General features: G+C 42.9%; 1 long non-coding RNA gene across 6 annotated transcripts in view; it reads left to right on the top strand.

The window, feature by feature from the left end:
• The first annotated feature begins 1,265 nt into the window (after positions 1 to 1,265).
• The window catches only part of LOC135982656 (uncharacterized), a 186,695-nt gene continuing 172,509 nt past the window's right edge, over positions 1,266 to 15,451 (top strand). For all 6 annotated transcript variants that reach the window (XR_010600158.1, XR_010600157.1, XR_010600156.1 and 3 more), the window contains exon 1: positions 1,266 to 1,596. This is a non-coding gene — a long non-coding RNA (uncharacterized LOC135982656). The remainder of the gene's footprint in view (positions 1,597 to 15,451) is intronic.

Here is a 15,451-nt window from a genome sequence, read left to right as displayed (position 1 = left end):
CGTCACAAGCTAACTTCAAAGGCAAAGATGCATTGTGTGTAAGAACATTTTCAGATGACACGAGTTTCTTGGCTTCATCAAAAGTCTCTGTACTCTCTGTGGACCAATACCATTTCTGTTCATTGAGTAAAAATTAATTCAGTGAATGGAACACTCTGGCTAGATTAGGTTGGAACCTAGGATAATAATTGAACAACCTCAGAAAGGAGTGTAATTGTGGCTGGAGTGTCATAAGGATAGTTTCAACTGTCTCTTATGATTTATGCAAAGCATGTTTGTCAATAGTGTGGCCCTAGTAGGCAATTGAATCTTTGATAAATTCACATTTTTATTTCTTTGCTCTAAACCCATACTCAGACAACCTTTCAAATATGTTTTAGATATTCTCAAGGTGTTGTTCATCACTAGGTCCCATGATGAGTATATCATCAAGTCACACAGAGTACCAGGAATGCCCAGTATTAACTGGTCCGTGGTTTGCTGCCAAATAGTGGGTGTGGATGCTCTTCCAAACACTAGCCTCTGATATTGAAATAAACCCTTGTGTGTGTGAATTGTGAGATACTTTCTTTTCACTCTCTTCCATCTCCATTTGTAGACAGGCTTAGGCTATTGAGATCTATCATGGACAAATGCTTACCTTCAACTAATGAGGCAAATATATCCTCTATTCTAGGCAAAGGATACTGATCTGCATATAATACTGGGTTAATGGTAATCTTGAAATCACCACAGATACAGACAGTTCCATTATTTTTAATCACAGACAGTATAGGGGTGCTCCATTTAATCTTGGTATAAATACTGAGTCCCATAATTGCTGAAGTTCTGCCTCTCACTTTGGCTGTATCACAAAAAAAGTACTGGATGAACTTTGCAAAATTTAGGACTTGTTCCCTCTTCAAGCATAATTTTTGCTTTCATATGTTTTGAGGTTCTGATAGCATTCTGGCAGACATTAGTTGTCTTCTCCAAAAATTCTGCTACTTTTTGTTTTGGGTGGAAGTTCATAATTTTTTAAGCCTGCAGATGCTTTATGTTTTTCCAATTAGCTGAATCTGTCTTTCTATAAGTAATGCACGACCCGCTTGCTGTACAACATAGATGTCTGGCATCTGCTGTGTAGTTTTATGTCACTGTGATGGGGTGCAACCATATCATGGGCTAGAAAGAGTTAAAAGCCAGTCAGTTGCATTAACTACACCTATGCTGTAATTAATTTGTTGCTTCTCAGCTAGAGAGGGCAGACTAAGAGGTATCAGGTGATAACTTAATGAACACCTGGGCCCCATCAAAGGCTGAGAAAGGTCAGTCTTCTGGAAAAAATCACAGAGGGTCTGCAGGAGATCAGATCTCTCAGAAAGATTCAGTCTGAAGGGTTAGTGCTTAATATGAGAGATGAGAAGAAGACTCTAGAAAGGGGAATGAAGATAGAGCCCAGAGAAAGGGCTTATTTGTTGACTGACTTTGAACTTTTCTTACCCTGAAAGGGATCTGAACTAGCTGCTTCTCAGCTGGAGGGCTGAATTTTGCACAAAGGCAGATAGGTGAGGATTCCTGCAATGAGAAGCTCTGATGATAGGGAGTGCTATGGTGGTAAGTACAACCTCTATCTGTCTCTTTTGCTGTAATAATACCCCAGGAGTGAGGATCTCTCCTCTGTGTGTTTTGAGATGCACTAAGACTTTCTGCAATGTCACTCTTTTACTTATTCGCTGATGATACAGGGTCTGCTGTTTCATAGCCGGATTAAGCTCCATTTTAGTTCTTGTTCCTTCAACTTGTAAAATAATTCATATATTTTTGTTTGTTGTCTTCTAAATTCTACAACTGTAGAGATGGTGCAGTATTCTTCATGGACTCCCTATTGTCCAGCTGCAAACTGTGGAAAATGAAATTCTTTGGTGGGGTTCTTGCAAGCTGGTGGCTGTGCTTTTTGCATTGACCTGTATATCTTGTGTGTATCCCAATTTCTTGCCATTTCTACAGGGGTTGTATCTGAACCAGCAGCTAGCATTGTGAGACTCTTTCCCACAGTTTTTGAATTTTCTCCATGTTGTGCTATCTGCTTGATTCTGTTCATTTGCTGCAGACTTTGGGATGTTGTTGCAACACTCTGGCATCCTGAGTAGTGGTTTCTAAATCCTAAGATATGCACTGGAAAATGCTGTTTCAATAACCACCCTTAGTCAATAACTGTTTTTTGGATTGCTTAATTTTGTACTCCACACTAACAGGTTCCCCCAATATGTCATTTAACTCTCTCCATGCTGGTAGTGCTCTGTCAGTTTCCTTATTGCAGCCATATATTCAGGAGTTGTTTAATTTACTCTTTGGTTTGTCTGGAAAACTAGAAATGTTCTGTGATCGCTAGTGGCTTTGGAGAGAGATGGGGTTGTGTGTGGTTTGTTTGTTTTTAGTAGAAATTCCACAATCTCAGCAAATGTCTTGTCTGCTGGTTTAAGGAGTTAGGCTGCATAGCATGTTATAGGTTTAGTGCCTATTACACTCAGTAAAACTCTTTCTTATCACTGATCTCATTAACTATTACTTACTGTTCCAGTTTCTACATATAGGTGTCCCAGGCCTCAACTGAGCTATTTAACAAGTCCACTTTCCCAAAAGATTCAGACACTGAACCCTTTACCTTTCTATGGCTACACTATGAGCTAGTATGGTATGATTCCCCCTGCTTGTGTTCATGTACTCGCACTAGCTCTTATTGAGCTAGGACAAGTATAAATAGGGTTACCATATTTCAGCGAGCAAAAAAGAGGACGGGAGGAGCCCCGCCCTAGCCCCGCCCCTGCCCCTCCCACGCCCCGCCCCCCCCTGACCTCCCAACCCTCCCCCCGTTCCTTGTCCCCTGACTACCCCCTCCTGGGACCCCTGCCCCTAACTGCCCCCCAGGACTATCTAAGCCTCCCTGCCTCTTGTCCCCTGACTGCCCCAACCTTTATCCACACCCCCACCCCCAGACAGACCCCTGGGACTCCCACGCCCCATCCAACCACTCCCCACCCACTGACAGCCCCCCCCCAGAACTCCCAACCCATCTAAACCCCTCTGCTCCCTGTCCCCTGACTGCTCCGATCCCTCTCCGCACTCCTGCCCCCTGACAGCCCCCCCCAGAACTCCCAACCCATCTAAACCCCTCTGCTCCCTGTCCCCTGACTGCTCCGATCCCTCTCCCCACTCCTGCCCCCTGACAGCTCCCCCCCAGAACTCCCAGCCCCCTACCCCCCCCCGCTCCTTGTCCCCTGACTGCTCCGATCCCTCTCCCCACTCCTGCCCCCTGACAGCTCCCCCCAGAACTCCCAACCCATCTAAACCCCTCTGCTCCCTGTCCCCTGACTGCTCCGATCCCTCTCTCCACTCCTGCCCCCTGACAGCTCCCCCCCAGAACTCCCAGCCCCCTACCCCCCCCCCTGCTCCTTGTCCCCTAACTGCCCCCTCCTAAGACCCCCCCCAACTGCCCCCCAGGACCCTACCCCCTACCTGTACCCTGACTGCCCAAAACTTTCTCCACTGCCCCCAAAAAGCCCCCCCTGTTTCTTGACCTCCACCTCCAGAACCTTCCTGCCCCCTGACCTCCTTACCCTGCTGCTCAGAACAGAGTTGGGCTCTGTGCAGCCGAGCCGGACACGTGGCTGAGCTCCCGAGCACAACAAAACCCGGTCTGGCCCTGCACAACAAAACCCGGTCTGGCCCTGCACAGTGTTGCCGGACTGGGCTGCAAGGCAGCTGCTGGCTCAGAATGCAGGGCGGATCCGGCTCCTCTACAGCTGCTCCCGAGTCCAGCCCGGGACTTCCCTGCAGCCCTCCCAGCCACTCTCTGCTAATCCCGGACATTGTGAGAGCTTTGCAAATTCCCCCCGGACGCTATTTTTAGCACACAAAAGGAGGACATGTCCGGGGAAATCCGGACGTATGGTAACCCTAAGTATAAATAGCAGTGTATCTACAGTAGTACTTGTAGTGGCAGCAGAGGCATGAGTGAGCCGTATTGAGTACATACTCGCTTGAAACCAGTGAGTTTGTACTTGTACTCTTCATCTGCAGTAGCACTTGTAGACTTATAGAAAGAGACCTTCTAAAAACATTAAAATGTATTACTGGCACGTGAAACCTTAAATTAGAGTGAATAAATGAAGACTTGGCACACAACTTCTGAAAGGTTGCCGACCCCTGATATAGCCTATATCAGTAGGTTATTTGCAGTCCCAGGGCTGCAGGCTGCGGTTTTAATTTCACATTCACTAGGCCTTTGCAGTTATGCTCTATTCCTTTGTCTCTTCCTGGGTTAGGATCCCACCCGCATTGCCAATTGTGTCCTTGCGCACTGCACAATGTTCAGAATGCAGGGAAACCACTGTGGCACAGCTGGATTCCAAATAAAAACTGTCAACTATGTACAAATATGCAAGACCTAGCGACCTAGGTACGCTGCTGCTCTGGCAAGTTTCTAAATGACTTCTTCAATAGAAAACAGGGAGGCCCACTAGAGAGCTCCCTGTACAATTAATTGTGAGTTTGTTTGGTGTGGGGTTTTTTTTTTTTTCTTTTTTGGCCCCTGGTTAATATGCAAGAATCCATTAAACCTGAACTTTTCATATGATTTTTGTGCTAAGATTTGAATATGGGATAATATGGTTAGAACAAGATTTGAATGAATTTCAGGACCTGCAAATGCTTTCAAACTAGTTCTGATTTCAAAATATTAATGAACTCAATTGGATGAAGGGTTTGCACAACATCAACTTGAAAGCTAACTTAGCCACGATATAGAAGTTGTGGAAACTGCTTTCCTTAAGGGCCTGCTTAAGTTGGTGTAGCTTGCTAGGAGTATGTGTGTTTACTTTCAGACATGGAAAGTCTTGAAATGAAAAATAAATCACTTATTGAGATCAGAGTTTGAATTTTAGTGTTTCCCCCATCTACTGTGAATTAGCTCCCTCAAAATAAGTTAAATGTTCTAAATTCTTAAGACTCATGAGGACAACTCTACCAAACAGGAAAATAACAAACTGAGCTCTTCTTAAAAGTTCTGTTTGGGATTCACAACATCAAGGACAAAATATTAACTAATTCCACAATGATTGTAGGAGGGTTCATAGTCTGCACTTTGAGTTGACAACTAGTCTCTCTTCCCCCAGCCCTCTCTGTTTGGTACATAATGTGTCAGAGGGACACAGCAGACACTCTTTTACTGCTGCTTTAGGAATACATGCTTGAATGGGTAGGAGCTAAATAACACTTCCCCCTCCTCAGATTCTCCTTGATTCACCCCATTTACAGCCCCATTTTTCACCCTATAATAGCAAATGTTGTCATTTCCTTTAGTGTGGTCAAATTGTCTTCATAGGATCAATTGCACATGAAATCCCAGTATTGGCTTTATAAAAATGAGAGCTAGAGTGACTGATATACTGAACATATGGGCAAGTCACTGTGCTTGACTAATCCGGATGTGCAATTGTAATCTAGACAGAAACAAATGTCCACAAAGGATATAAATGGCAAAAAGTGAGTCAAGAAATTCAGATAATTTATGTATGCACATCCCTGTAGTCTGCCACAGCATTTCCTGAATACCTAGAGTACTTTATGGCATTTTTTGGATATTTCTAGGGGCAGTTTTAGTTGCAGTTCCCTTAGTTTTTTTACGATTCCTATGTACAAGCCTATGACATAAGTAAAACAACTTTTGTGTGTTCAGTGTCTTCAGGTACTTAAACCCTTTTTTTTTAAATTATAAACACTATAATGAAAGGTATAACATGTTAAGGAGAAACCTACAGTATATTGGGGTATATCTTAATTAGATTTCATAACCCCCTTCCTAGTGAAGGGAATGGATTTTCGGGGAGTTGGACACTATCTTCTAAAGAAATGGAGTTTGGTGATCATCCTACCTCTGGTCTGAGACCTTTGAGATTTGTTCCCAACTCTTAATCAAAGATTGATTGAGGTCGCTCTACAGGAAGCGGGGCTAGATCAGTTTCCCCAGGACAATGATTTGGATGGATGTCTGAACGCTCCCTCGGAATCTATTTGGAGACTGTCAAATATCTTTGTATTTGATTCTATAGATGTTAAAGTTTTCTACTGGTTCTTTCTCTGGCGCTGCCCCCAGTTGTAACAATGTATAAGGTTGGGAACGCTTATTGGTAAAATGTTTACAGATACTTCTGAAACCAAAGAATCTTTATTCTATTTCAGAATGTGTGGTGGTGGTGGGGCTATGGCAGATGTGGCAAGAGTTTAGACTCTAAAGAAAACTGTTTAACTGATCATGTGCCATCAGTAGCTTCAAAGTCTAATAGTGGGTTTGATACCACTTCTGTACATAATCAATACAGAGGCTCTGAGGTTGGAGCTGTGGCCAATAGTTTTGAAATTAGCTCACCCTCTTTCAGCATGTGGGCAAGGAGCATGCACTCCTGGCTCCAGATAATCATTCTAGCCCAGATAAAAGCACTAGCACTCTTACAATGGTAACCCTAAGCATGCATGGGCAGTGGCTTTGATTTCTTCCACCCTCCCCCTCCCCCCCCCCCCAAAAAAGATCTCTAAAGTAAGGGTAAAGACTGGCCCATTTATGGTGTCACATGTGTATATACTACTTGTTCAAGTAGTAATTGACTCTTTACCTAGAGACCAAATTATAAAGGGTTAAAAAAAACCAAAGGTCTACAAGATTATGTTGGCAGCATTTAAAAATTGTTGGGTGGTTAAAATCTGAGTTGGAGATCTTAATTTCAGAGGCTATAGGATAGAGCAGGTTAAAAGGGGACCAGTCTCGGAATGATGATTACCTGAACTGCTTTCCCCTGACCCTACACCAGGGTTGGATCTTAAAAGAAAGGACAGGGACTCTTCAAAAATTGTGTTTGCCTTTATCCTGTGCCAGAGGTGCACCCAACTAGTTGGACCCTAGGTTCTAATACAGAGGAGTTAACAGATAATCAAAGGATTGAACAGAAAGAGTTGAGAGAACTAATTATAACTGTCAACCCAATGGGGTGATGACATAATGGGTCACTCCACTTACACCTATTGGGGGTGGGAGGAGAGTGTGACTGACTATATTTTAAGTTCGCTTTGGGTTTTTTTATTTTTACACTTTTTTCCTCAGTGGCCCTTAAATCTGATAGTGACTATCAATTCCTCCAGATTAATTTTTGCCCCCCCAGGCCAATTACACCAGTTGATGCTTGTTGGATGGCATTTCACTTCTAGTTTTGAAGCCTTAGATGCAAGGCAAATCAAGTGGAATCCATTGGTTAAATCTAAAATTTAAGAGAATCTCTCCTCCAATTATCTGCTAAGGCTAAAAAAAGTCAGTTTTCAGATCTTAGTGATGCAAGTGTATCCCTTAATGTATTGTATGTAAATTACAGGTTGATCTTACTACCAAAAAATTATTCTTTCTCTTTTGAAAGATATTTGGTATGATAAGAAAAAAAACAAACCTTACAGATTATGGCACTGGCGGTCAGGAAAGATAGTGCACAGGATTCCACCCAAAGGTAGTTATATTTTAGAAAGCCTTATTAAAGATTGCTGAAAGGAAAAGAGTTGGAACGTCACATGGCATTGTGGAAGGAATTTGAGTTTGCTGCCAAAAGGAGAAATTCTGTATATTATTGGAAATGGGTAGCAGTGGATTCTGAGAAGATCTGGAGTAATATTGAAGCTCTGATCGCCAAGCATATTGGGTAGAAATGTTTTTCTATGTTTAATACATGGCCTATCATTATAAACTTTTTGGCACACTTAGATCTGGTAGCCTCTATTTTCCTGTTCTTCTCCAAACTGGCCTGCAGTATCCAGTCATGAAGCTAATTTTTAAATGGATCAACAATGTTGCAATAAGGCAGCAGGAGAGGATTTAATCACTGTGGAAGTACTTAGGTGCTCACTATTCAATATGCTTCTTGTTTTGACTAAATTTTTCTCTAATATAAGTGAGATTTCCCCCCCCCCCCTTAGTTTGGTTCCACTTTTTTTTCCTTTTGCTTGGGGTGGTAAAAATGATAGAGCTGGCCCTGACATCCTGGCAACTAACTGGGATGTTGCTTTAAAAATTTTCACTAGATCTGTCTTGGGGAGATTAAAGGGCTTGGCAAGAAACAAACTTATTTACAGAGGAACAAGCTTATTTCCATAATGGCCATTCCACTACAGATAACTTATATTCTTTCTTATTTGATCCACAAATATGTGCTTTCTAAGGGCAGGAGGGGATAATATGCAGCTTTTATTGATCTAAAATCAGCCTTTGATTGTATTAACAGGGACCCTATGTAGGGCAAATTGCAGATCACAGAAATGGACTAGATCATTGTTTACTTTTTTTTTTTTTTTTTTTTTTTTTTTTGAGTTCTTCAACAAACAGTGGCTAAGATTAGGATGGGGGAATTAACGGATTCCACTCCAATTACAAAGCATGGTTCCAAAGAGCTGTCTTTTAGCCTCTCTTCTCTTTAACCTTTATATCCATGATGTTTTAGCATTAAAAGGGATAAGTATTTCCCCCCTAAAATTAGGGATCACTCTATCCCTCTTGTATGAAGATGACATGGTTCCACTGTCCAATTGGGACTGAAATATTTATTTAAATGTACTCTGTTTATACTGCCAATAGGAGGGTTGATTATTCCAAAACTAAGGCCTGGTCTACACTATGAGTTTAGGTCGAATTTAGCAGCGTTAAATTGAATTAACCCTGCACCCGTCCACACAATGAAGCCATTTACTTTGACATAAAGGGCTCTTAAAATCAATTTCTGTACTCATCCCCAATGAGGGGAGTAGCGCCAAAATCGACATTGCCATTTCGAATTAGGGTTAGTGTGGCCGCAATTCGACGGTATTGGCCTCCGGGAGCTATCCCACAGTGCACCATTGTGACCGCTCTGGGCAGCAATCTGAACTTGGATGCACTGGCCAGGTAGACAAGAAAAGCCCCACAAACTTCTGAATTTCATTTCCTGTTTGCCCAGCGTGGAACGCTGATCAGCACAGGTGACCATGCAGAGCTCATCAGCACAGCCAGAATCAAAAAAAGAGCTCCAGCATGGACCGTATGGGAGATACTGAATCTGATCTCTGTATGGGGAGACGAATCTGTTCTATCAGAACTCCGTTCCAAAAGACAAAATGCCAAAATATTTGAAAAAATCTCCAAGGCTATGATGGACAGGGGCCACAACAGGGACTCAACACAGTGCTGCGTGACACTTAAGGAGCTGAGACAAGCATACCAGAAAGCCAAAGAATCAAATGGACACTCACGGAGGGAGGGACGACTGATGACTGTAGCTATCCCACAGTTCCCGCACTCTCCGAAAACCATTTGAATTCTGGGTTGAGCTCCCAATGCCTGAAGGGTCAAAAACATGGTCGTGGGTGGTTCAGGGTATATGTCGTCCCCCCCCCCCCCCCACCCCCTTCTCCCTCTGTGAAAGCAAAGGGGAAAAAATCGTTTCTCTCCTTTTTTCACTGTCACAGTATGTCAACTGGATGCTGCTGGCAGACGCAGTGGTGCAGCTCTACACAGCAGCATCCCCTTGCCTTGCCTTGTAGACGGCAGACAGTGCAGTACAACTGGTAACCATCATTGTCGTCCCGTGGATGCTCCTGGCTGGCCTTGGTGAGGTCGGTCGGGGGCACCTGGGCAAAAAAGGAATGACTCCAGGTCATTCTCTTCTTTAAGTTTTGTGTAATGGAGATTCAGTCCTGCCTGGAATATCATGCCAGCTGGAGGCTTCTGCCTCAGGCTGCTCTCCCAGTCAGCAGCACCGCGCGGTCGCGCCTACCCCTTGCTCCCAGGTCTCACAATCAGATACTTGGACCTCTACATTTTGCTGCAAATAAAAAAATAAACTGCTGTTTAGAACTGTTCCCCAACATACATATCCTGGGACATTTTGTATTTTACCAGTGTCAACCAAAGGCCCACACGCAAATGGAGATTCAGTCCTGCCTGTGCTTCTATCCTAGTGCTTATCACAGATTCCCATTTTCAGCTATAGGCTGAGCAAGTGCAGAATGGTGGTTCACTCGACTACGCTGTAAGCCAACCGCCCTCCCCTCCCCCCTTTGATCTCTGCTTGCAGAGGCAATAAAGTCAGTGTTGTTTCAAAGTCATACATTCTTTATTACTTCATCACACAAATGGGGGGATAACTGCCAAAGTAGCCTGGGAGGGGTGGGGGAGGAGGGAAGCAATGGGTGGGGTTGTTTCAGGGGCACCCACTAGAATGGCATGCAGCTCATCATTTCTGCGAGATGCCTGGGGCTCTGACCGGAGCCGCCGTTTGCCTCTCTGGTTCTTTAGTAGGCTTGCCTGATATTCTAGGCAGGACTGACTCTCCATTAGACAAAACTTAAATAAGAGAATGACCTGGGGAGTCATTCCCATTTTTGTCTAGGCGCCCCCGACCGACCTCACCGATGCCGGCCAGGATCACCCATGACAGCAGCAGACGGTACAGTATGACTGGTAATCATCTTTGCCAACTTGCAAAGACAAGGGGATGCTGCTGTGTAGCGCTGCAGTACCGCATCTGTCAGTAGCATTCAATAGACATACGGTGACAGTGAAAAAAGGCTGAACGGGCTCCATGGTTGCCGTGCTATGGCATCTGCCCGGGCAATCCAGGGAAAAGGGCGCAAAATGATTGTCTGCCGTTGCTTTCACGGAGAGAGGATTGACTGACATTTACCCATAACCACCCGTGACAAATTTTTGGCCCCATCAGGCATTGGGATCTCAACCCAGAATTCCAATGGGTGGGGGAGACTGAGGGAACTATGGGATAGCTACCCACAGTGCAACACTCCGGAAGTCAATGCTAGCCTCGGTACATGGATGCACACTGCTGAATTAATGTGCTTAGTGTGGCCACATGCACTCGACTTTATACAATCGGTTCCCAAAAATCGAATTCTGTTAATCATAGAATCATAGATTATAGGACTGGAAGGGACCTCGAGAGGTCATCGAGTCCAGTCCCCTGCCCGCATGGCAGGACCAAATACTGTCTAGACCATCCCTGATAGACATTTATCTAACCTACTCTTAAATATCTCCAGAGACGGAGATTCCACAACCTCCCTAGGCAATTTGTTCCAGTGTTTAACCACCCTGACAGTTAGGAACTAATTCGGAGTAATCCTGTAGTGTAGACATACCCTTTAGTAATTGTCTTTCGTCAGAAATGGAAGTTGCATAAATGGAGAATCGATGTTCAATATAGAGAACGAATTAACCATATACCCAGGTATGGGAAAGAGCTAACAAAATGGCTTCTGGGATAAATGTATTCAGCTAACAAAAAAGACCTCACATTCAATGCAAGCTGTTCTGTTTTCCTGAACTCATGGGGGCTACTTAATTGCACCAACTCTTAGTGTCTGAGGCCAAGGGTTGTGCTCAAATATTGTATGATGCAGAAATATGGAGCTGGAATGATCCCATGGGACTGGAAATGATTCAAAACAAATTTTTTAGTCTCCCAGACATAACAAAGTAATCCCTCCTTTAATCATAAGGACAAGGACTCAAATCCCTCTCTCAACAATTTAATGTGATCTGTGGGTAGTGAATGACCGCTGTTTCATGTATTCTCTTGCTAGCTTCTGTCTAATGTTTCTGCTATGGTGTGGGAGTGGAGGGATGAAATGATCTTTCTGTGTATCCTGACTCTCAAGTGTGAAACTTCTCTGCATGTACCAAAAAAAGTGTCTGCTCTGAAATATTGGTATAAAGGCTGAAAAGGAAAAAGGACACAATAGGAAATTGAAGTCCCTGTCAGTCCCACCAGGGATATCTTTTCTCACCAGGTCCAGAACTCTAGAAGAGAAGATCCCTTGCTAGTGAAGGCATGAATTGCTCATAGGCCAATAGGCTCAGCAAGCCTCATCTTCTCTGAACTTTTGTAACAGGGTTCATTGACGAAGTCCTTTTTGAGCATGGAGGTTTAGCATCTGCACATTATCTTCATTCATCTTTTGTCCCATGCAATGACTGCATGGAAATCAGGATACCTAATCTGTTTTTCCCCTCCCTCCTTGACCATGTGGATCTTGGTATATTCCTAGGTCTGGTCTACACTAACCCCCCCAATTCGAACTAAGGTACGCAACTTCAGCGACGTGAATAACGTAGCTGAAGTCGACGTACCTTAGTTCGAACTTACCGCGGTCCAGACGCAGCAGGCAGGCTCCCCCGTCGACTCCGCGTACTCCTTGCGCCGAGCAGGATTACTGGCGTCGACGGCGAGCACTTCTGGGTTCGATTTATCGCGTCTTGTCTGGATGCGATAAATCGAACCCAGAAGTTTGATTGCCTGCCGCCGAACCAGCGCGTAAGTATAGACAAGCCCCTATATTCTGAGCACATTTTTTCTATTGATTTGATTTTTATTTATTTATTTAGAGTAATAGATGCTGAATGTTTCCTTCCCAGTCTACATCGATACTCTCTGTTGATACCTTTTGACTTTTCAGTTTACTTCATTACTGTCTCCTCTTGCAGTATGCACATGGAATTCAGTGTTTAATGAAGTATCAAAGAGAGAGTATCTGTTGGAGTATAGACACTCAATAGTGTGATGACAAAAATGATCTCACTTATTCCACTATAAATCAGGAGTAACTCCATCGAAGCTAATGGATTCTCTCCTGATTTACACTAGAGTAACTGGAAAAATGGATCAGAGCTTGAGAATCAAGTAGCCACAATACGCAAGAAATATTAAAGCTTTACTGTTACCATCTTAACAAACTGATCAGTGATAACCCAAAGCACAATTAGAATTAACTTTTCTATCATACTTAACTATCTGCTTTCATAACCAAGCGCAGGAATTCTCACTGAAAAGAGGGGGGATAGTGAATCCTCTCAATCGTCAAAATGGTTAGCCTTGGGTGGTTCTTGTACCCCATAACGACAGATCTCCTTTCTCTAGCTTGTCACTTTTGACTGTTGCACAGCTAGTCCATTAGAACCTAAAAGCTTAGAAAGTGCGTGTTCACCTGAATTTATAACTTTCTGGTAAATAGCTCACTTCAGATCACAGACACAGACAGAAATGGCAATTTAGGAACTCTAAAACTAGCAGTACAGTTTACTAGCACCCTCTGGTGGATGGACTTTGTTTCTAGTACAAACCAGATATGGGTAAACTAACTCTACTAATTCAAAGGTTTCAGAGTAGCAGCCGTGTTAGTCTGTATCCGCAAAAAGAAGAACAGGAGGACTTGTGGCACCTTAGAGACTAACAAATTTATTAGAGCATAAGCTTTCGTGGACTATAGCCCACTTCTTCGGATGCATATAGAGTGCATCCGAAGAAGTGGGCTATAGTCCACGAAAGCTTATGCTCTAATAAATTTGTTAGTCTCTAAGGTGCCACAAGTCCTCCTGTTCTTCTTTTTACTAATTCAAAGTTACAGCACACTATATACTAAGGAAAGACAGACCTTTCAAAAATAGATTATGATCAGAAAGATGTATTATGTCTAGGACTTGTCTAATCTTGTTCTATATATTTAAAATAAATGTAAAACAAACACAGTAATACTCCCTTCTCAAACATCTAGGTGTGTGGTTTTAAAAAAGAAATCTAGCAGCCAAGTAAATCTATTAAACTGCTATAAAATTGATTAGGAAGAATACAAAATTTCTATATGAAATCAACCATGTGACCCCTCAGTGGGGATGTATTAAAACATTTTCGGGCTGTGGGGTTTGAAACATCCATATGAAGTTATTAACACGGTAATCTCTTAACATTTAATGTTGCCACACGTTTTTCCAAGACAATACTGACCGGCAAATGAGTTTCCAAATGATACTTTATAGGGCATACCTTCTACAAAGATTATTACAATAGTGGGTAGCCTGTGAAAACGGGTGTATTCTGTCAGTGTGTGCCATCGTTTTTACAAGTGTAATGCCTTTGAAGTCAATGAAAGTAGGATAGGGCCTCAAACTGTTCACATGCTATAGATAGTCTGTTTGAGTTGCTATCCCTTTACATAATTCTCCAGTGCCAATATCTCTCCTAAGTCTATCAGAATCATATGATAAATCTCATTATTAAAATTCTTCTGGTTCATGTTCTGTGACTACAGAAGCCATATCTCAAATATTCAGTGAATCTAAGAAAATGGAATATTATTATTCTTATGCATATCCCCTGGCAATCCTAACTCTGAAGATTAATACCTTCCTTTGTGGATAATGTGTAGTCGTATGCTAATCATGTCACTGCTTTAAAATCATTTCTCCCCCCCCCCATGCATTAGTATGCCTAGAATGTTACAATTATCACTCTTACTGTACATGTGGTAGGAATAGGTGCATTGCTTTATTGCCTGTCACTAATCTTTCAGAATAACTCCCTCTAGTAGACTGAACTAGTACAATACTATTTTCCTTTCAACAATATTTCTAATCACTAATGTATTTTCTAAATTAAGCATGAGTCAAATAAGGGGGAGGACTGTATCGTGCAGACCTGACTTAAAAAAAAAAAAAGCTAAAGATTAAAAATTGTGCTGAAATGATGCTTATCTGCCATTGTTGAGTGTATAAAGCTGTAATGCTTCAGCTGATATACAAGTATAATCTTTTATCTTCAGGGCCAGGTTCTATCCCACCCTGCTGTCAGTTTAGGCTAGATTCACAAAGGGAACTTAAATGTTGCTATGCTGGGCATTGCAATACCTAACTCCTGAGTGCCCTGCCACCTTGTGGAATTCACAGCCCTAAATTTAGGCACCTAGGCTCCCCACCCATTGTATGGGGAGAGTAAGGTATTGAAGAAAGAACAGGAGTACTTGTGGCACCTTAGAGACTAACAAATTTATTAGAGCATAAGCTTTCGTGGACTACAGCCCACTTCTTCGGATGAAGCTTATGCTCTAATAAATTGGTTAGTCTCTAAGGTGTCACAAGTACTCCTGTTCTTTTTGCGGATACAGACTAACACAGCTGCTACTCTGAAACCTGTATTGAAGAAAGGGATTCACAGAAGCCAGCAAACTAGAGTGACAAGCAACAGAGGGTCCTGTGGCACCTTTAAGGCTAACAGAAGTATTGGGAGCATAAGCTTTCGTGGGTAAGAACCTCACTTCTGAAGAATCCCCAGCCTCACTTCTGAAGAAGTGAGGTTCTTACCCACGAAAGCTTATGCTCCCAATACTTCTGTTAGCCTTAAAGGTGCCACAGGACCCTCTGTTGCTTTTTACAGATTCAGACTAACACGGCTACCCCTCTGATACTAGAGTGACCAGATGTCCCAATTTTATAGGGACAGTCCTGATATTCAGGGATTTTTCTTATATATGGACCTATTACCCCTCCACTCCACCCCCGTCCTGACTTTTCACACTTGCTATCTGGTCACCCTACAGCAAACTGGAGTGAGGGAGA

The sequence above is a fragment of the Chrysemys picta genome, chromosome 3, assembly GCF_011386835.1.
Source record: "Chrysemys picta bellii isolate R12L10 chromosome 3, ASM1138683v2, whole genome shotgun sequence".
Taxonomy (NCBI): domain Eukaryota; kingdom Metazoa; phylum Chordata; order Testudines; family Emydidae; genus Chrysemys; species Chrysemys picta.
The sequence above is the reverse complement of the archived record's forward strand: the minus strand, read 5'-3'. Positions and strand labels throughout refer to the sequence as shown.